Source organism: Microtus oregoni, unplaced genomic scaffold, assembly GCF_018167655.1.
Source record: "Microtus oregoni isolate MIOR12 unplaced genomic scaffold, Mior012 000042F_ref0000377, whole genome shotgun sequence".
Classification (NCBI taxonomy): Eukaryota; Metazoa; Chordata; class Mammalia; order Rodentia; family Cricetidae; genus Microtus; species Microtus oregoni.
The window spans coordinates 20,696,867-20,718,288 of record NW_024543209.1 but is presented as its reverse complement, the minus strand read 5'-3'; the positions used below and the strand labels follow the sequence as shown (position 1 = coordinate 20,718,288).

Here is a 21,422-nt window from a genome sequence, read left to right as displayed (position 1 = left end):
GGGCCTGGAATGGGCTTTTGAAACCTCAAAGCCCCTCCAGTGACACAGACACACCTTCCTCCAACAAGGCCACCTCTACTCCAACAAGGCCTTACCTCCTAATCCTTTTAAATATTGCCACTCCCTGATGACTAAGCATTCAAATATGGAAGCCTGTAGGAGACATTCTTATTCAAATCACAACAGAATTGGAATTTGGTAGGTGGCAGAAGCCAATGTGGGCAAGCATTCTGCACCAAAAGGGCAAAAATCATCAATTTGGTTCAATTAGGAGAGGTAGACCACCTTGGAAGGGGTCTCATACATGCCTTTCCCAGGTTTTGGCACCAGTTGAATGCAAGGGAAGTAGAAATAGCTGCTCCATGGGTGAAAGGGGGAAAGTTTATTTCAGATGCAAAGGCTCTCAGGGAAAGCAGAGAGAAATGCCAGGGGGAAATCTTCAGGGTTCTAAGGGAACGGTTACTGGAAGAAGAGGAGCCTGTGAGCCAGGGCGGGAGGCTTTAAAGTATGTAATGTATATAATGAGTATTTGTGAGTGGGAGCTGAGGGAGCCTAGAGGTTAGTAGAGACTCCAATTATGCTGACAGGCGCCACAGGCATATGCTAATGAGATCCTCGTGCTCCTTTTGTTAAAAATGAGGACGACTCCTTCTAGCAAGAAAGAACTAGCTTGCCAAGTCCCTGAGGGATGGTGGCTTTTGTCAAATTGCAGAATTTGGGGAAAGGAGTTTTGTTGCAGGACATTTGAACACTGTGTGAAGATGTATTGCCGTGGTTGGTGAATAAAAAGCTAACCAGCCAGCAGCTAGGAAGAGGTTAGGCAGACTTCCAGGGACAGAGAGGACTCTGAAAAGAAAAAAGGCAGAGACAAGAGAAACAGAGAGGAAACAGGAGGTGCAAGTTGGAAGAGAGGTAATGCCACATGATAGAATGTAGATTAATATAATGGGTTAATTTAAGTTATAACAGCTAGCTAGGAACAAGCCTAAGATATAGGTCAAACTTTCATAATTAATAAGAAGTCTCTGTGTCATTATTTGGGAGCTAGCTGGCGAGACAGAAAAAGACTCATTATAGAGTTTCTTGGGATCGGACAGTGTTATTTGTTGTCTTGTTGGTTACATATTGTTGTCAAGACTTGATCTCACACTGTAATTCAGGCCTGGCTTATATATTCACTATGTAGCCCATACTATTCTCAAACTCCTACCTCAGCTTCCTGAGTACTTGGATTATGTATATAATCTATCATATCTCATTTGTTATAGTATTATTTATAATGGTTAAATATTGGAACACCTTAGTGATATATAAGATATGGGTTAAATAAACTATCGTATGTCTGAGCAATAAAATATTACAGAGTCATGAAAAGGAATTGAGATCTCTGAGGTAGAGAAATTCCTAAGACCTTAAGTGGAAAAAGTAGAATGGATGCCAGATCTAGTAGTGTACTTCTATAATTCCAGAACTGGAGAGGTAGAGGCAGGAGGATCCGGAGTTCAGGTTATCTTCAGCTATGTAGAAAGTTTGAGGCCAGCTTACATATATGCAGAGAATCATGTATGTATATGTACATGTATGAAAGTAGAAGCGAGACTGTCAAAAGAAACAAAGAGTATTAATGAGAAGGGAAAGAAGATATGGGGATATGTTCAAAAGGCACATTTTATACATACTTGTATAAAAATGATCTAATGTGCCAAATGATGGTAGCTCAAGCCTTTAATCCCAGAACTTGGGAGGCAGAGGCAGGAGGATCTCTGTGAGTTTGAGGCCAACCTGGTCTACGGAGTGAGTTCCAGGACAGGCTCCAAAGCTACAGAGAAACCCTGTCTTGAAAAACAAAACAAAACAAACAAAAAACAGAAAAAAAGAAAAATTTCAGGTTATAAAATCCCTTCTGCTAAAAGGTGTTCGTGTATGATTTTTAAAATTCTTTTATAAGAAACGCATATGAGCCAGTTGGTGGTGGTGAACAACTTTAATCCAAGCCTCAGGAAGCAGAGGCAGGCAGATCTCTGAGTTCAAGGCCAGCCTGGTCTCCAGAGCTACGAGGGCTACACAAGGAAACCCTGTCTCAACAAACCAAAAAGAATAAATAAATAAATAAATAAATAGTAAAAAGAGAATTAAAAGGCATGTGAATATTTATATGTATTTACTCTTGTGGGGAGATTGAATGTGGTCCCCCACTACCACAAATTGTATAGTCAAGTTTCCTGCATTGGGGGAAATCTTGGGGGTCAGCACAACCAGAATGCAATGGATAAACCTCACCCTGGGAAAACCATCTTCATGATCACGGCATCTTCCCTGCCAGGTAAGAGCAAACATCATCAAAAGGAGAAACTGCAGGCTGTGAGATGTCTCCATGGGTAAAGTCTTGGCCAAGAAACCTGATAGCCCGAGTTCCTAACCCAGAAGCCACGGAAAGGTGAAAAGAGAGAACTCACTCCACAGAATTGTCCTCTGACCTCCTTGTGTACACATGCCCCTCTGGAGTAATAGTAAATAAAACTTTTTTATTTTATTTTATTAGTAGTAGTATTTGTTTTTTTGAGACAGGGTTTCTAAAAAAAAAAACCTTCTTAAGAAGTCAAGTTAGAAAATAATAGAACTAAAAAATGTGACTTTTGGAGGTGGAAGCAGATGGTATAGGGGGCTGGGTAAAAATGGAACTGAGAGCCGGGCAGCGGTGGCACACGCCTAATCCCAGCACTCGGGAGGTAGAGGCAGGCAGATCTCTGTGATTTTGAGACAGACAGCTTGGTCTAGAAGAGCTAGTTCCAGGACAGGCTCCAAAGCTAGAGAAACCCACACAATTTTTTTTTTTTAACCTTTTTGTTGTTGTTGTTTTGAGACAGGCTTCACTATATAGCCTGGAACTTAGAACTTGCAATGTGGGCAGACTGGCCTCAAACTAACACAAAACTGCCTATTTCTGCCTCCTGAACTCTGGGGTTAAAGGGCTGCACTACCATGCCTGTAAAAAAGGTAAAATCTCTAAAAAAGTCTTTATAAATTTATTCCTAATTTAATAATATTAATCCCAATACTTTCTCCTGCCCACTAGGTGGCAGTGCTCTCTAAATTAACAGTAGGTCTTGACTCTGAAAGCCTCCTCCGGTTAACAGTCCTTTTGAGTTTTTCTCAAAGGCTGACCAAACTTAGCTTTTGTTCATAGTTATGCAATATTCTTTCAAAAAACAATGTTATGCAGTATCTCACTATGTAGTCCAGGCTGGCTGTGAATTCCCTAGGCAGCCTGTTTTGGCTTTCTCCTCATGTCCTCCTGCTTCTGCCTCCTATGTGCTAGGATTTCAGACATGCACCACCACAACCAGCTTGTTCTTTAGAAGTTTAATAACAAAGATGAATGCATCCTGTCTCCCTCCTCATGAACTATATTAAAATAAACAGGATAACTGGAGTGGAAGGGGCGGACAGAGGCCATCTAGGTTTCTTGTCTCCCTCCAAACAGGTATCTGTAGCATTTTTTTTCTTGGCTTGAAAAACATTAACATTTCTCAGGTATCCCTTTCAATGTTTAACACGAAGTCAAGTGTTTTATTTTATCCCTTTCATAAAGCAAACAAATTCTGAGTAACAATCGTGTGCCAGGTATGTGAGTCGGGAGACAGTTCTGCTGGCTTCCATGGGTAGACTGGGGGTCACCTGGCTGTCACCTTCTGAGGAAGGGAAGATTTGCTGTGGCTCCTGTTGACACAGCAGTGATTGTGATGGTTAACTTTAACTGCCCACTTAACACAGCTTAGAATCATTTGGGAAGAGAGATTCAAAGAGGGATTGCCCAGATGAGGGTGGCCTATGGGCATGTCTAGGGGAGATTAACTGTTGTAAGATTCAGCCTGAAAGTGGGTAGCACCTTTCTGATGTGGGAGTCCCCTCTGTCTGCTGTGAACACGGTTTTTATTGCCATTGGCCTACAGCAATGCACAATAGAGCTGGGTGGGGAAAGCTAAACTAAATGCAGGGAGAAAGAAGGTGGAGTCAGAGAGATACTGTGTAGCTGCTGAAGGTAAAAAAACGGTACCAAGAACCATCAGGAAACTCCTTGAGGGGCCTCTCATAGGTCAAATGTGGTCCAGTCATTCCCATTCACTGTAGAGGACATGCCTCCCCAGGAAAATTCGAAAATCCAGTGCTTGTTGTAAAAAAAAAAAAAAAAAAAAAGAAGGAAGGAAGAAAAAGAAAAAAAAACATACTGCTTCGGATGATAAAATAAACATATAGGAATATAGGATGAATCAAAAATTCCAGTCGAAAAAGGAAATATATATTCTTGGCATAAATGATCAAGGAACAAAACTGAGAGTACTAATTGGAATATTGGACACATTCCCTTTGGTAGACTTCAGTGTATTACAGTTCATGACAAGCATATTTGTCCTTACGCCCCCAGAGGCCATCAGCTTCCAAGCTAATGGTTAAATCATTTTTAACTAAGATTTTTATTATGTTGATCTCTGGCTCATTCCACATCATCTTCAAGCTTTGAGCATTTACAATTCTCTGACTAATGGCTGGAAGCTTGGTCAGAAGCATCTGGAACCCTGGTGGTGGTAGAGCCTGCTGTAACACTCACAGCAGCTCTGAGGCTGTCCACACACAGCGATTGCGTTTGTCAGGTGGTCTACACCATTCTCATAATTACCTTGTGCTAATAACTCTTCATCAAGCTGTATCTCTTCAAGAAAGAATCTCTGAACAGTTTCAGCATCTTTTAACTCAGGCAACTTGGAAGGCCCAGCTCTCTCTTTAGCAAGCTTCTGATTCTTTCAATTTCAAAGCGTGTTCTTGAAGTTGGGGTCTCTCTGCCTTTTGCCGTCAGAGTAGATGCAGTACCCCATGAAGAGGGCACCGCACACACCCGCGTCGATGGCACCCTTCTTTTGGGTACCAGACTGTATAAGAACAGAGATAGATGAGTACAAAGAATGCATGTGTTTATTTGTTTCTGCTTGTGACTGTGGATGTGATGTTACTAGGGACCTGAATTTCCTGTTTTGACATCTCTGCTCTGAGAAACTGTAACCTGGAACTGGGAACTAAAGTAAGCCCTTCCTCCGCTAAGCTGGTTTTTGGGTGTTTACCACAGCGGCAGAAATGCAATGAGAACCATGGTGGCTCTGCTCTTCTCAGCTCAAGTAGAGAGCCTGCTTTGTGACTAAGAAACGAAGGCCTCGCAGACGGTGGTGGCGCATGCCTTTAATCCCAGCACTGGGAGGCAAGGGGAGACAGCGCTCTGTGAGTTCGAGGCCAGTCTGGTCTACAAGAACTAGTTACAGAACAGGCTCCAAAGCTACAGAGAAACCTTGTTTTGAAAAACAAAACAAAAACAAGGAGAGAGAGAGAGAGAGAGAGAGAGAGAGAGAGAGAGAGAGAGAGAGAGAGAGGAAAGTACAGAAAGAAAAGAAAGGACAGCCTCGCGGAAAGAAGAGAACGAAGCATCGCGAGACTGTGGGAAATGAAGGCGACTGGGAAGAGGGTGCCTCGGTTACTTTCCTCACAGTTGTGGCCAAACAGTTGACAAAAACGACTTAAGGAAGGGATGGTTTGCCTCATAGTTTGATGATACAGTCCACCAAGGTGGGAAGGCACCGCAGTGAGAGCAACCTCCTCTATATGTGGCAACGGGTGTGTGAGGAAACTGGTTACATTTTGTCCATGGTCAGAAAACTTAAGAAGGACGAATGCTGGTGTCTGGCTCCCTTGTTCCTTTGCCCTTTTTCGTTCTGTCTGGATTTCCAACCAAAGAATGGTACCACCCACGTTCCAGGTGAGTCGTCTCTTCTCAGTAAACCCCCGTGGACGCACCTTACTGACACACCCAGGGATGTGTCACTCGGGTGATTCTAAGTCCAGTGCAGCCGACCATGAAAACGAATTGTCACAAGGCACAATGGAGAATTCAGGACGGGGAGGAGCCTAGCCAGTCTTAGGCTCAGGAGAACCCTTCTGGATGCTGTGACATGTAAACTGATCATTGGCGCGTGAGGGAGCTGCACAAGCAGGGGCCAGATGAACAGGGAGGGGTGGGGAGGACTAAGAGATTGCAGGAGGCAATAGAGGAAAGACAACATCTTATTGGCCCTGTATCCCCACTGCCCCCCGCAACATCGAGCATACGATGACTGATTTAGATATTCCGCAGAATAAAACTGATTCGGACCCTAATCCAATAGTATCACCCAGTGTAACCTTGTACAAACACACTCCTTTTGGAGTCTTGTCGTTCTTGCTGTGAAAGTGAGTAATTCTGGGGAGATATGACCGAGGACCCTGGACCTACCTGTGAAAACTACCCACACTTAACAAGGGCATGCGAGAGAGGCTGTGTAGCTGTCAAGTCAGGGGAGCATGGCATCTTGAAAGCAATCTAAGCTGCAAGGGTTGGAGAGATGGCTCAGTGGTTAAGGGCACTGGCTGCTCTTCTAGAGGACCAGGGTTCAATTCCCAGCACCCACATGACAGCTCACATCTATCTATAATCCCAGTTCCAGGGCTTCTAACACCCTCACGCTCAAAGCTTCTAATTCTAGCTACCTGGGAGGCTGAGGCAGGAGGACTGCAAGTTCAAGGTGCACCTGGGCTATGGAATGAGTTCAAGACCAACCTGGGCAACCCTGTCTCAAAAACTAAAAAGAGGACTGGGGATATAACTTAATGGAAAAATCTTTACTTAACGGACACTAGGCCCAGTTTTCAATCTCCTGCAAAAATAAAACAAACAAATAAATAGAAAAATAAATACATCCATTCCCTTATCAATAGGAATTTGCCATTGAACTTGATTAAGGAAGTCTTAGCGGTCTGATAGGTCCAGGAGTCTCGCTGACGTAGGTCAGGAAGAGAGTAGCGTGTAAACCTGTACAATCAGAAAACCCTAACTCTGCGGGTCCAGTTACCAGCACTAAAAGATAAAATCTGGCAAACCAAGGAGGAAAAAATGTTTGAATATATTTTAATGATGTAAGAAAGGAGCCAGTAGGGGCTGGACAGATGGTTCAGTGGTCAAGAGTACTGACTGATCTTCCAGAGGTCCTGAGTTCAATTCCCAGCAACCACATGGTGGCTCACAAAGCACCTGTAATGAGATCTGGTGGCCTCTTCTAGCTTGTAAGGACATGCACACCAGGACACTGTAAACATAATGAATATATCTTTTTTTAAAAAAGAAAGGAAGAAAGGATCCAGTAGATGCAAAGTGGTTGAGGGTGGCCAGGGAAAGACAAATAACCTATGAAAAAAGCATGAGCTGAAAACGGGAACCAGAAGAGGTATTCCTGGGCATGTATCATATAGAGAGGGTGGATTATTTTTAGCACATATGCACACACACCATATGACAAAATTATTTTCAGAAATAAGTGTGAAATGAAGCAGGGACTAAATTCTAGGCAGTAAGAAAGAAAGAAATGCAGAAAGAGAAAACATTCTGGGTGCTTCCTGGCCCTCACCAGGTAATGTCCTGCTATGTATACCACCATGGGATGTTGCCAGCAAGAAAAAGAAAAAAAAAGATGCATCCCTTTGACCTTGGGCCAGAACTGTTGGGCTCAAACGAGGTCAACTGTACCAGGAAATCTAGGATCTGTCTATGAAAGTGTCCTTTTATTTCAAGACAGACCCTTGCTATGTAGCTCAGACTGGCCACAAATTCACAATCCTCTGCTCCTTCCTGCTGAGTATTGGATTTACAGGCATGTGCCACCACATCAAGCAGGGCTTCTGTGTTGGCATCACCTTTCCTACAAAACAATCCATTTAATCCCTCTAAGAAAGTTGCCTCTAACAAGACAACCGTCAGAAGACACAGCTTCTCCACTTCCCAGCCTCCAGATCCATGGGCATATCCCTTCCTTTCCTTCATAAAGCTCTTCTCGTAACAACATAAAATGGACTAAGACATTTGGTTGTTCAGTCAAAATTGCAAAAATCTGCTATTGAACTTGTTCCATGGCTACCAAACTGGAATATGACACAGTTTCTAAAATTATGGGTCACCCTATAATTTTAGACCCCTATAATGAGGATCACATTACTGAGGTTGGGAGTGGTCACAAAAATTGGTACTATAAAAAAGTTTTTGACTACACAATGACCAAAATTAATTCAAAATCGAGGATATTGTGAATTTGAGATATGGTGGCAGAGCTCGTCCATGTTGAGCTGTATATGTCTCCGCAGCTGCCTTGTATCAGTTTCTTAAACAGTACCAGCGAGAGACGGAGTGTTCAAAGACCTGAGCCTATGGGGGCATTTCTCATTTACATAACCACAGTTCTAAACATACCTGTGCACTTTGCAATGTGCATGCCGTCATGATATGACACCAAGGAATTCTGCCTCCAACACCTCAACTCAGATGTGAGATTATAGCACACTAGGATATTGTTTTTTGTTGTTGTTGTTTTGTTTTGTTTTTGTTATTTTGGTTTTTCAAGACCTTGTTTCTCTATGTTGCCATGAAACTTGCTTTGTAGACCAGGCTGGCTTTGAACTCAGAGATCTGCCTGCCTCTGCCTCCCGAGTGCTGGGGCTAAAGGCATGCACCACCTCTGTCCAGCAATACTTGCTGTTTTATTTATACAAAGATTTTGCTCTTACAAAAAATAATAGTTTAATTATGGAAAATTTTCAATATTTTTCTACCATCACTTCTCAGTATGTATCAAATTAATGCACCTTTAGATTATATTGTGTTAGAATGCCTGATTTTAAAAAGTTATTATCAATACTGTGTGTGTGTGTGTGCGTGTGCGTGTGCGTGTGCGTGTGTGTGTGTGTGTGCATGCGGAGGTAAGACAGAGGACAACTTTGTGGCGTTGTTTCTCTCCTTATACATTTGCCTGAGTTCGGAATCAAACACAGGTAACCAGCCTTGTGTGGCAAGCATTTTACCCTCCGAGTCATCTCCTTGGGCCATAATGTTTCAGTTTTGACAGTGCCATTTGAGTTTCTGACTTGAGTTTCATTTACATGAAACAGTTTTCTCGGCACTGATAATCATAAAATAAAACATGATGTATTGAAACTGGGCGTGGTAGTGCACTCAGAAGACAGAAATAGGAGGCTCGGGATTTCAAAGTCATCCTTAGCTGCGTGGTGAGTTTAGGCTAGCCAAGGCTAGGGGAGACAAGGAACAAACAAAACGTACAGTTAAGATGATTGCAGGAGGAAACCATTTGAGAGGGCCTGTACACACAGTGATGAGCGCTTTAGAGGTCTGTCTAAAGACCAAACCAGACACAAGCAAACATAAGAGCAAGAAGACTGACTGTGCTCAGTGTCGGAGCACTTGTCTTACATACAAGAGGTCCTTCACTCAATCCCCAGTTCTTTGAAAAGGCAAAAAGCAAAATTATTAAAATGTGAAACTACATTTGAGGGTGCTGAGGCAGAAAGATTTCTAAAATTCAGGGTCACTCAGTGTTATATATTGAACCATAGCCCTCTTAGGGTTACATAGCAAGACCCTGCCTCAAAAAAACAAACGGGGGGGGGGGCTGGAGAGATAGCTTAATGGTTAAGAGCATTGGCTACTGTTCCAGAGGTTCTGAGTTCAATTCCCAACACATGGTGGTTCACAACCATCTTTGATGCCCTCTTCTGGCATAAACTTGTACATGAAGATAGAGTACTCATACACATAAATCTTTGTTAAACAAACAAACAAACAAACAAACAGGGGACTGGAGAGATGACTTAGTGGTTAACAGCACTTGCTGCTCTTCCAGAAGACTCAGGTTCAATTCCTAGCACCCAAGTGGTAGCTCATGATGGTCTATAACTTTAGTTCCAGGCAAAGAAGCACAGGCTGGCCTCTGCAGACATTGTGCATGCAAGCAGTGCACAGACTTACATGCAGGCAAAAACACCCATAGACATAAAATTAAATTGAAACAAAATAAAACAATCAAACAAAACTGCATTTGAGTTTAAGAGGAACAGGACACACAATATACTCCGCCGCTTTGAAAGCATTGCCTTAAATGCTAAAAGAACAAAAAGCAATAATAACCCGTTAGCATTCTTCATCCTCTTTGTCAAGCCATGTGTTTACTAATCTGCAAAATCCTAGCAGCAGTGAGTGAAACTGAAACCCCAAAAGACACTGTGTGCTACAACAGAAGCTGGGCAGGAATTGAAGCAGCTGGCGGTAGACACCTTTGAGGCAATCACCTTGGTTCCTTTTCCTATCGCTCTGATAAAATGCACCGACAAATGTGACTTATGGGAGAACAGTTTATTTGTGGCTGACAATTCAAGGTACAGGCCATCATGGAAGTTCAGGATGCAGGGACCTGGACAGCTGTTTGCATTGCTTCCATAGTCAGAAACAAACACAGGCTGCTGTTCACATCCCCCTCTCTGTTTATATTCCAGATCCCCTGCCCATGGTATGGTGCCACCTCTAATTAAGATAGATCTTCACACATCAGTTCATGAAACCAAGATAATCCCCCCAAACAAGCCCAACAGCCCATCTCCTAGGTGACTGTGGATTCTGTCCAGTTTATGATTGACACTGACCTTCAACACTGCAGGAACTAGGATGTGTCTCCTGTGTTTCTGCAGCAGCTTTTTTTCTTTAGCTTCCTGTTCCTTTAAATTTCCTTTTTGGTTTTATATTAGAGATAAGTCTGAAGAAGTACAGGTTGGCCTTGAAGGCCTGACCCTCTTGTGCGGGGATTACAGGTGTGTGCCATCATACCCTTTTAGTAAATTATTATCCAGAATAAATCTTTATCAGTTCAGGTTTGGGAAATACTGCCCCTCCCCATCAATCCTTCAGTTTATCACATTGTTCTTAACAGGACATAAACTAAATCACCTCCTTATTAGTCCCGCTGCCAAGAAAAAGTAAAAATGCACCTTACCAGCTTAGTGTGGTGGTGCATGCCTTTAATCCCAGCACTCAGGAGGCAGAAACAGGTGAATCTCTGAGTTAAAGTCCAGTCTGGTCTACAATGTGAGTTCCAGGACAGGCAGGGCTACACAAAGAAACCCTTTCTCAAACAAACAAAAGATGCGCCTTTCATCTTGGTGTGAAATTGAGCGCACAGGAGGCCCAGTGTTCTATACTGATGTCCTCTCTTCCTTGTCCTGTGTGTCTTGGAGACCTTTTCAAATGGTATGTATAGCTATTCCTTCCATGCAGTTTAAAGCTGTATGAAACTCTCTTGCGTAGATGTATTAATATAATACTATGATTTTTTCTTGGTAATCAGATTTTTTTAACATGCCATCATGCTATGAACTTACTTTTCGTTCAGACAATGGAGCCAGATTGACTGGGTTTAAATCTCATCTTGGGTTTGGTCTGACTTGGTCTTGCACAGGTTTGGGGTGCTGCAATGATTGTGTGCTCACACGAGTCCAGAAGATGTTTTCTTGTGCTCATCCACAGCCTGTGAGTCTTACATTCTTTGCACCTCCTCTTCCAAAATGATCCTTGAGCCTTGGGAGGGGGTGCATGCAGCATGTGCATTCCCCTTAGGGTTGAGCATTCTGTAGTCTCTTTGCTCTTCAACCAGTTGTAGGTCTGTGTTAATTACCATCTATTGCAAATAGAAGCTCCTCAGGGGGCTGAGAGATGCATTGAGTTCTATGTGTATTCCAAATGAAGCAAACAGATCTTTTTATTTTTAATGTGCTTGTGTTTAATATACTTGCATGCACAGAGGCCAGAGGCCAGTCTTCGGTGTCATATCTCAGGAACCATCCACTTTTTAAAATTTTGAAATTACATTTACTTATTTACTATGGCAGGTGTCGGGTGGGGAAAGGGAATGGGTAGAGAGTCTCCTGTCTCTGCCTTGTGAATACTAGGATTATAGGCATGTGCCACCACACCTGATCTAATAGTTTTTGTTGTTGTTGGTGTTTTAGTTGTTGTTATTCTTGAAGATGTATTGTGTGTCTCCTGTGGGTCTGTGTGTAGGTATGTGCACATGAGTGGCCAGTGCTATGTAGACAGAAGGCTTTCCATGGTGCTTTAGCTGCGGGTGGTTGCGAGCCACCTGAAATGGGTACTAGAAAACAAACCCAGGTCCTCTGCAAATTAAGAGTCATATGTGCTCTCTCTGTCACCAGCAAGCAGTTGTTAAGTGTACTTAGTCCCCAGAAGTCATTGTGAGCTAGCTACAGCTTAGCTAGTCTGTTCACCTACAGGCATATCTCAAACCTAAGAGAAGCCAGCCTCATGTCCAGTAAGCTTTGAGGCAGTGTCTACTGTGAAAGAAAAGTGTCCCCTGAGAAGGACAGCCCCCAAAGGACTCCCGTTTTCTGCCTTTATGCTGTGATGTTAGGGACCGCTGCAACTCTTTCAAAGTCAAGAATCGCCAAGAATAAGAAGTGCCAGAGCAGGAGGAAGGAAGGATGCCAGCTAACGAGTTGCACTGTGACTCATGTTCTCACTTCCGACTTTCATTTCTTCCTGCTGGTGTGCTCTGCGAAGAAGTCATGATTAATCTGGTTTGGCACAGCATGCCTCTGCAAAGCCACTTGCTGTCTTTATAGTTTTGCTATTTCACTTGGGGGCAAAAGGGGCTACTTGATTTTGTGCTAAAAACCTCCCAAGCAGAGAACCATACAGGTTTCCTTCTCATCACATAAATGACCCCACTGTTCGGTTTTTGGCACGGAATTCCAGACTACTGGAAGTGGTGGTACGGTGATACGAAATGGTTCTGGAATCCACAAGGTCGCAGGTACTGCTGCCAACAGTCCTTGATTCTTTGTCCTGTGCATGCTCCAACTTCTATTTGTGGCCCACTGATCGCATTCCTCGGCATCTTTTACTGCTTTCTTATGAACTTCCAGGAACCTTTTTATCTTTTTCTCTCTCTTTCTCCTCAAGCCTCTCTCTACTTCTTTGTCCTAACCTTCATTGCTTTTCTTCCTGTGACACCGACTTATATATTCTAATTTCTTCATCCTGGGGTCCTCTCAGCCATCTTACCTTCTGTTCAGGTTGTCTGACAGCCTTAGCTTCCAGTTTGCTTCCCTTCCCCACCCACTCCCCCACTTTATTTCTTTCCAGGAGTGCTGAGGAACAACCTAGGGACTCAGGCAAGCTAAGTCGCCTAGCAGCTCTTCTATTATGGAGTTGTAACCTCAACTCCACCCCCAACCTCTGCTCTTCCTTTAAAAAATAAACTCACTACTGGGTCTCCCAAGCTCCCTTAGAGGACTTCATATCTGCAAGGTTTCTCTCTTGCCCTGCTCTATTGATTCATTCTCCAATTATTTTCAACTGTGCAAGATGATCGTGAAGGGCAGTCATCCCTGGTCTGCACCTCCCTCCCTCCCTCCCTCCCTTCCTCCCTCCCTCCCTTCCTCCCTTCTTCTAGGGCTAGAATCACTTCAAATGAATGACCTGCATATCCTGGGGTCCCATCCATTCATTCTGTCAATGCTCGTACCTGCTGCATACTTCACATTAAGTTTCTAATCCCATAGCTACTCTAAAACTGTTCTCCAAACAGTCAGTAGTGACTTCTGTTTAGCTGAATCCACTCATCTTTTCCAATGTCTTATTCTCTTTTTAGTAATAGTAATCAGTGGTAGTAATACTGAGATAGGTCTTCTTTAACCCAGACAGGTTTCTAACTCAATATGTAGCTGAAGATGACCTTGAATTTATATCCATCTCCCAAATGCTAGGATTACATGCATGGACCGCCATACTTATCACTTATTTTTCCTTTTCTCTTCTCCTCTCCCTGCTTTTCCTTCTCTGCCACAGGCTCTTAAACCATAGGCCAAGATGGCCTGACACTCACTAAGCTCATCAGGGTTGCCTTGAACTCATGACAATCTTCCTGCCTCAGCCTCCCACACTCTGCTGTTACAGGAGTGGGAACTACTATTCCTGGATCCAACTATTTATATTAAAAAATAAAGTTGTGGCCGGGCATGGTGGCATACACCTATAATCCCAGTACTCAGGAGGCAGAGGCAGGCAGATCTCTGTGAGTTTGAGGTCAGCCTGGTATACAGAGTGAGTGCCAGGACAGGCTCCAAAGCTCCACTGAGAGACCTTGTCTTGAAAAATTAAACCAAACCAAACAAACAAAACAAAACAAAAACAAAAACAAACAAACAAACAAAAAAAACCCCCACAAAGTTGTGAATTGGACAGGTGGTGAAGGAGACAGCTCAGCTCTAATCCCCACAGCCTCAAAGGCAGGGTTGGGTTACATGACAATGGAAGCTGGACTCCTGAGAAAGCTGCTCACACGCATGCCTGGCATTTGTTGTTAGGACTTCATGGATGTTGGGCAGAACACCTTAAAATATACATTCTAAATGCATGCTACCTATCATCCTGGTAGCTGGATTCCAAGAGCAAACATCTTAGAATACAAAAGGGGAAAGTTACCAGTTTCTAAAGACCTGGCCTGAAAGTTGGCAGAGTTGTATCTATGGATTAAGCTTTCTATTGAGTCAACATTCAGGGGCAGGGAATAGGGCCCCCACTAATGAGAGAGAAGTGGTGGCCAAAAATTAGGGGGCTATCTTTAAAACTGCTGAAATCTTTAACTATTGGAGTACAAGAAGGTATTTCTTAGATTCTGGTGTAGAATTCATGATCCTCCTGCCTCTAGCTCTCAAGTTCTGGGCTTTACAAACATGCCCACCACTCCTGATTTTATTTGGTACTGGAGATCCAACCCAAGACTGCATGCATTCTAGGCAACATCCCCAGCCCCATGACAGCATTTTATGTTTCCTTGTTTTAAACTTATTTTTCAGATAAAGTCTTTTGTAGCCTGTTTTGAGTTAGAATTTACCATATAGGCTGGCCTCTAACTTAAATTCTCCAGCCTCGACTTTCTGAATGCTGGAGTTCTAGCCATGAAACGTTGTGGTGGGGCTGGTAGCAGCATTTTGAGTCAAGGGAAGGAATTATATCTGGAATCAAGAACGATATGTGAAGCTAAATGTAGAGACCCTGTCCCTAAGTAAATCAATCAGTCAATTCAACTACCATCCTGCAAGTACTATAAACATTATTTTCTACAGTTTGCGATGGAGAAGTTAGGGTGAAACTGACTTGAGAATAAACTTAGGTTCCCCAAAAGGTCAGTAACGGTCTCATTTCCACCTTCTGTTTGGTAGCTGTGTGGTCATAAGGAGCCGGGGGACATCACTGTGTGTTAAGTGTACTTGCTATGATTCACTCTGTGATTTCATTGAGTCATTTTCCATCACTCTCTCAGATGGAAAAGCTCAGGGTTCAAATCTGGAGACACGCTTTTGTGAGCAAACTTTGGTGCCCGTGAACAAGGCAGTCTGTGCATAGACTGGTTTTGAGTAGACCTTCATTGTGCTTACTTAACGGTTAGTCATAAATAGGTTCGTGTCTGATCAACTTCGGATAAAAATGAAGGGAAAATGTATTTGTGAGTTCCTTAACAACATGGTAACTGTCGATCATAACTATGAAATAGAATGAGAGTATTATGAAATCCAGATTCTGTAACAGGAGACCAAATATATGCAATCTATTTGTTAAAGGAAACAAGCCTGAAAACACTTTATTGGCTTTTCCCTTTTCTCTTTTGATTTCCTTTTGCTGTTGGTCTTTGGCTTTTGCTCCATAGACCAGAGCTTCAGGCAGTTCTCCCCAGGGCTGACTTAGGGCAAGCCACCATGTCTCTGATGGCACTCTCGCTGTCATCTGTTTAGTTGAGGTAAGCACATGCCTGAGTAACCCTTTCTTAATTTGGTATAAAATTAGGAAACTGGGCGATCCAGTACTGGCTTTCTATTGGGGTCAGAGGGGAACCTAGGGGTACTTTTTAAAATTGATCTTGATTCTTCAAAGTAGGGCTGGTGCAGATCTTTACAAGGTGTTATTACGAATGTAACTTCCTGACCCCTGGATGTGATAGTGGATGCTTGTACTGCTAGCACTTGGGAACCTGGAGTTGGAGGACACTTAACCCAGGGGTCCCAGGATCCCTTCTAAAAAGGAATGAGTATTTATGCTATCTGCCCCATTTATGCTATCTGCGTTTCCACCAAGGAAATTTCACTGTGTAGCTGGTGTTAGAAATTAAAACTCCGAGGATGTGGCTACATACTCCTTTAATCCCAGGATTAGGCAGGCTAAGAAAGGAGGATATTCTAGAGTTGGAGGCGGCCGGAGCTTCATAGTAAGACCCTGTTACTTAAAAAAAAAAACAAAACAAAACTTATTTTATGTGTATGTTTGCCTGCATGCATGCATGTGCCCAGACACCAGAAGAAGGTATTGGATCCCCAAGGACTGGAGTTAAAGATGATTGTGAGCCACTCTGCAGAAACTGGCCATAGAGCCCAAAGAAGCCCTCTCTCCAGTCCTGAGACCCTGATTCAAAAAACAAAATACATTATATTCTTTTGTTTGCCATGTCAGTTTCATAAACTTTGTATAGTTAAATACCATGTGACATCTTACCTAAAAAATTCCAGAAGTACAGCTATTTTTTTAAATTGTAGCTTGTTTTGTTTTTCAAGACAGTTTCTCTGTGTGTATTCCTTGGTTGTCCCGGAACTCACTCTGTAGACCAGGCTGGTCTCAAACTCACAGAGATCCACTTGCCTCTGACTCCTGAGTGCTGGGATTAAAGGCATGTGCCACCACTTTGTGGCTAAACAGCTATTTTTAACCAAGGTGTCACCATCTTGGCTCCACCAATCCTTTTGCTTGAAGCATCCTAACTCAAAATAGGTGATTTCTAACATACTGAAGTATTCTTTTTCCATAGTTGGTGAATTTAAGTTTTTGGTGTTTTTTAAGTTTTACTTTGAAGAGGTGTCTCTCATATAGTCCACACTGACTTCAATCTCATGATGAAGCTGAAGAAGACCTTGAACTTCTCAGTCTCCTGTCCTTACCTCTGAAGTGCTGAAGTACAGACTTGAGCCATTCCTACCAAATCTTTCTTTTTCTTTCTCTCCCTCCCTTCCTCCCTCCTTCCCTCCCTCCCTCCTCCCTCTCTCCCTCCTTCCCTCCTTTAATATGTGTGAGTTGTGGGTATATGTAAGGTTGCACATGCTTCAGGTGCCTTAGGGAGGATACTGGGTGTCCTACCCTGTCGGTTTCTGCCATATTCCCTTGAGACAGTGTTTATTTGGAGCTTGGCTGGAGAGCAGCCCAGCAATGCTGTTTCAGACCACCACGCTAGGGTTACAGACACTCAGCCATGCCCACATGCTGCGGATTTGAACTCAGATCCTTCTACTTGGACAGCCATCTTTTCAGCTTCTCCAGAAAACTTTGAGTTCTCAGCCTTTTAATTTCACTGGAGAGCATTATGGTCAGAGATTTAATTTCTTTGCATTTCCCTTGATCACTCTTTCTGTTTTACTCCTTTCCAAGTTTCAGAGAAAATTGAGCCAGAACCATGTTCCCCGTTTGAGGCACATTACTTCTATTTTGTGACTCATTTCACCAAGAGCTGGCCAAGTTGCATAGCACAGATTGGAGGATTTGTTACTTTCAACTCTGAAACTTAAAACTAAAATTTTCCTTAACATCTCTCCATATTGACCTCACTTGACTCAAGCTCCTATGAAGATTGATATGATCCTCCTGGCTCAGGTATCTACCACAGCACTCAGCTGGCCCTCCCTGCCCAGAATTATTACAGCAGCATCAAATTCTTCATTCTTCTTAGATATGACACCAATTTATAAACACAAGAAAAAAGATAAACTACATTTTTGTACCATGAACGATGTCACCGAAAGAAAAAAAATACAGCAGAAAATATTTGCAATGTATTCCTACACTGCAATAAGAAATGTTAAATAGGCAAATCTCTGCATAGACATTTCTTTTTAAAAAAGGCAGAAAAATGACCATTAAACACATGAAAAGTACATGATCCAGGAATTCTACTCCATGGTTGCTAATCAAGAGAATTTGAAGAGTCATCTGTATACAAAACTTTTAAGCAAGCATTACTAATAGCATTATAATAGCAAAAAACAGAAACAATTTTAATGTTCAACAGTTGAAGGGGCCGGCAAAAATAGAACACCTGCCTCATAATGGAGTATTATTCATCAACAAAAATTAAGTATTGGTAAATTATGAATAGATCCTGAAAACATGTTAAGGGGACTCGAAAGGAGGCTCAGGGAAGAGGTGTCCTGTTTTTATCAAAGGACCAGTTTCAATTCCTAGCACCCATGTCTGGGGACTCTCTAAGAGTTAACTCCAGGGAATAGGACATTTCTGGTTTCCATGGGCACTTGTTTTCATGTGCACACACACACACACACGCACATTAAAAAAACATGTTAAGAAACTAATCTCAAAACATCACATCACATACTGCATTTCATTTACATAAAATTCTAGTAAGGACAAACCTAAAGACACAATATAAATTGGTGGTTTCCAAGGGTTGAGAGGGGGAAAGACTAACAAATGGGTACTAGGTCTTTTTGTGGTATGTATTGGTATTCTACTCTGCAAAAATACTAAATACCATTAGAATGTATACATTAAGGAGATTAAGGGTAGCATTTGTGTTCATTCCTATAAAGACCTTTAAATTCTTCCATGAAAATGATCATGTGTATATATTCTCGCTAATATCAACTCTGAAATAGTTGTACTCGTGTGAGCTTTTCAGTTATGTGGTTGCAAGGATAAATCAGCAAAGGAGTATTGCAAGCTTTATCATTTATAATGTAATTGAAAATTACATTTATTGTACGTAGTGGTGGGTGTGCTCATGACGTGACTGGTATGTGGAGGTCATAAGATTCTCATTGTGTAGGACCTGGGATCTAACTCAAGTGGGGTCTTTACCCACGGGGCCATCTCCTCACTCATTCTTTTGTTTTTTTGTTTTTTGTTTTTTTTTTTTTTAAACCGGGTCCTTATATAGCCCTAGTTGTCCTGTAACATGCTGCATATAGACTACGCTGATTTTGAACTTGTAGCAATTCCCTTGTGTGGGCCTCCCCAGCTCTGGAATTACAAACCTTTGCCACCGCACTGGTGTTGTTTTTGTTTGGTTTGGTGGTGGAGACAAGGGTTTCTATATTTCAGGCTGGTCTTGAATTTTTGAAGGAGAATGACCTCGAACTTACAGCAATCCTCCTGCTTCAGCCTCCTGAGTGCTGGGATTACAGCCACTATGGCCAACTCAAGTTTTCTTTTCTTTTTTTTTAAGGTTAGGAGTAATTTGGAAAGATCAGGAATCTCGTCCCTGGTTTTGGACAACTTACACTGAAGGCTGAACCGTAGTAAATTCTTTGGCTTATAAATAAAGGGTGATTATAGCTCGTACATCTTGATTTCACGAAGTGAAAAGCAGCTATTTAGGAGACTGGACTTCTAAATTTTCATCCGAGTAGCCAGGAATAGGACACAGGCATTGCTCCACGTGGAGTATCGACCTTTGCTGATTGATTATATAACAGTTTTGTCGCACAATAGCTCCCAGAAAAACCAGCCAGCGCTCTTTGGGGTCAAGGACGGCGTGATTCAGCGGTAAACGTTCCAGTGTCCTCTTTACTGTTGAGGACAGAGCCAGGAGACGGATGGTTTGTAGGTCTGAGGTCCTCGGGGATCCTTGTTCTCACCGGGGTGGGGAATTGCACGTCGAGTTCGGCTGCCTCTCCGATCCCAGCAGGAGCTCCCACAGGACGTCTCAGACCTCGCTTAAATCCCGGACGCGCAAACTCGAGACTCGCTGGGCTGTAAGCAAGTTCCATTCCAGGCACTCGAAACGGATTCTCCGTTGGTGCAAGTTAACCGACTAACTCCCAAGAATAATAAAGTGAACCTAACACCATCTCCCATAGCACTACCGGGTTTTTTCCTCACCCTGCCCCTTCCAGAGCCCATTTTCCCGCCCACTTCCTCGGTTTTGACCCTTGGCACTAGGGATTCTCTAGAGCAGCGATTCTCAACCTTCCTAATGCTAATACAGTTCCTCATGTTTGGTCACCCCCAACCGTAAAATTAATTCCGTTGCTGTTTCATAACTGTAATTTTGCTGTTAGGACTCGTAGGTATCTGTGTTTTCCGATGGCCTAAAACCCCTGTGAGAAGGTCCTTCGGCCCCAGAGGGGCCCCGACCACACAGGTCGAGAATCTTTGCTCTACAAGGACTTAATCAGGCTCGAAGTCAAACCAGAGCAGCCCAGCAGAGCGCGACGGCAGAGCGACACTTGCCCGGGGCTTCGTCACGAAGGGCGTAGGGGCGTGCTTTTATGACGTAAAAGAGGGCGGGGCAGAGGCCAACGCCGGGGACTCGGGCCGCGGGGCGGAGGGGCGGAGGGAGTGGCGGGAACCCCATTTCACGCCTTAGGACTTTCCATCTTGAGGAAGAGGGGAGTCTGTGTTCTCAAACCCCCTTAAGGAAAGAAATATCACAAGTAAACCTTCACTTAAAAGCCACTCCATATTTATAATGAGTTTTGTATGTATATCTTACTGACGTCCGGCTTTCTATGTCCGTGATTATGAAAACCTCCACACTTCCTTTCCCGTCTCCCCCTTCAATCCTGCACACATGTTAGCGTTCGGCCCGCGCGCAGGCGCAGAGCGCTCGGGGTGGCGCCGCTGAGGGGCGGGTGACGCAGCGGCCGTCGCTGCCATTTTAAGTTGTTTGTTCTTGTTTCTTTTCCTCAAACGCGACTCAGCCCCGGACCCGGGAGGTTCCCGAGGCAGCAGCCGCTTCTGCAGCCCACTCCGGTGCGGGGGAAACGAGGCTGTGGCCCCGTGGACGCTCGCCCTCCTCCACTTCGGCTTCGTTACCCCATTCCTCGGAGCTCTCTCGGACTGTGTGCCCGGCGGGCGAAGCAGGCCTCGGGAGCCGACGCTTGAACTGAGACAACTTTGCCGTGCTCACTCCGCGGACAGGCCGTAGCGCAGGGCTCCCCTCCCCGTCCCTCCCGCGCGCTCTCCTCCGTCCTCGCCGTCTCTTTCCCCCTTCCCCCCCGCGCCGCGTCCTTCCCTCCGTCCGAGCCCGGGGCGCCGAGCCCGACTATGGGGCCCAGGTGGGGGCTGAGCGGCGGCAGCAGTGCGCGCGGCCCGGCCACAGAGCGCAGCGCAGCGGGCATGGAGGGGCTCCGTCGGCCCGTCGTGTTCTCTTGACATGGCTCCCGCCCGCGCTACGAGCAGCGCTCCCGCCGCCGCCGCCGCCTCCTCCTCCGCCGCCGCCGCTCCGCCCGCAGGCTGCGGCTAGACGGCCCTCCGACGGTCGGCCTGCGAGTCCCGCTCTCCTCTCCGCGGGGACCCCGCCCTGCCGCCTCGATCCCGGCCTCTGCCCCCCCCCCCCCTTGGGAAACCACCCAGCCGCCCCCACTCGGGAAACATGGGCTGTTGAACGGGAAAAGCGAATCCAGAACCCGGGAACTTCATTCCTTTCTTTTTT

At 44.2% G+C, this 21,422-nt stretch overlaps 1 non-coding gene across 1 annotated transcript; it reads right to left on the bottom strand.

Moving 5' to 3' along the window:
• Window positions 1–2,169: 2,169 nt before the first annotated feature.
• On the bottom strand, window positions 2,170–2,331 carry LOC121434196. Its single transcript, XR_005972409.1, has one exon. It is a non-coding gene; the product is annotated as a U1 spliceosomal RNA (small nuclear RNA).
• Between the last annotated feature and the right edge of the window lie 19,091 nt (window positions 2,332–21,422).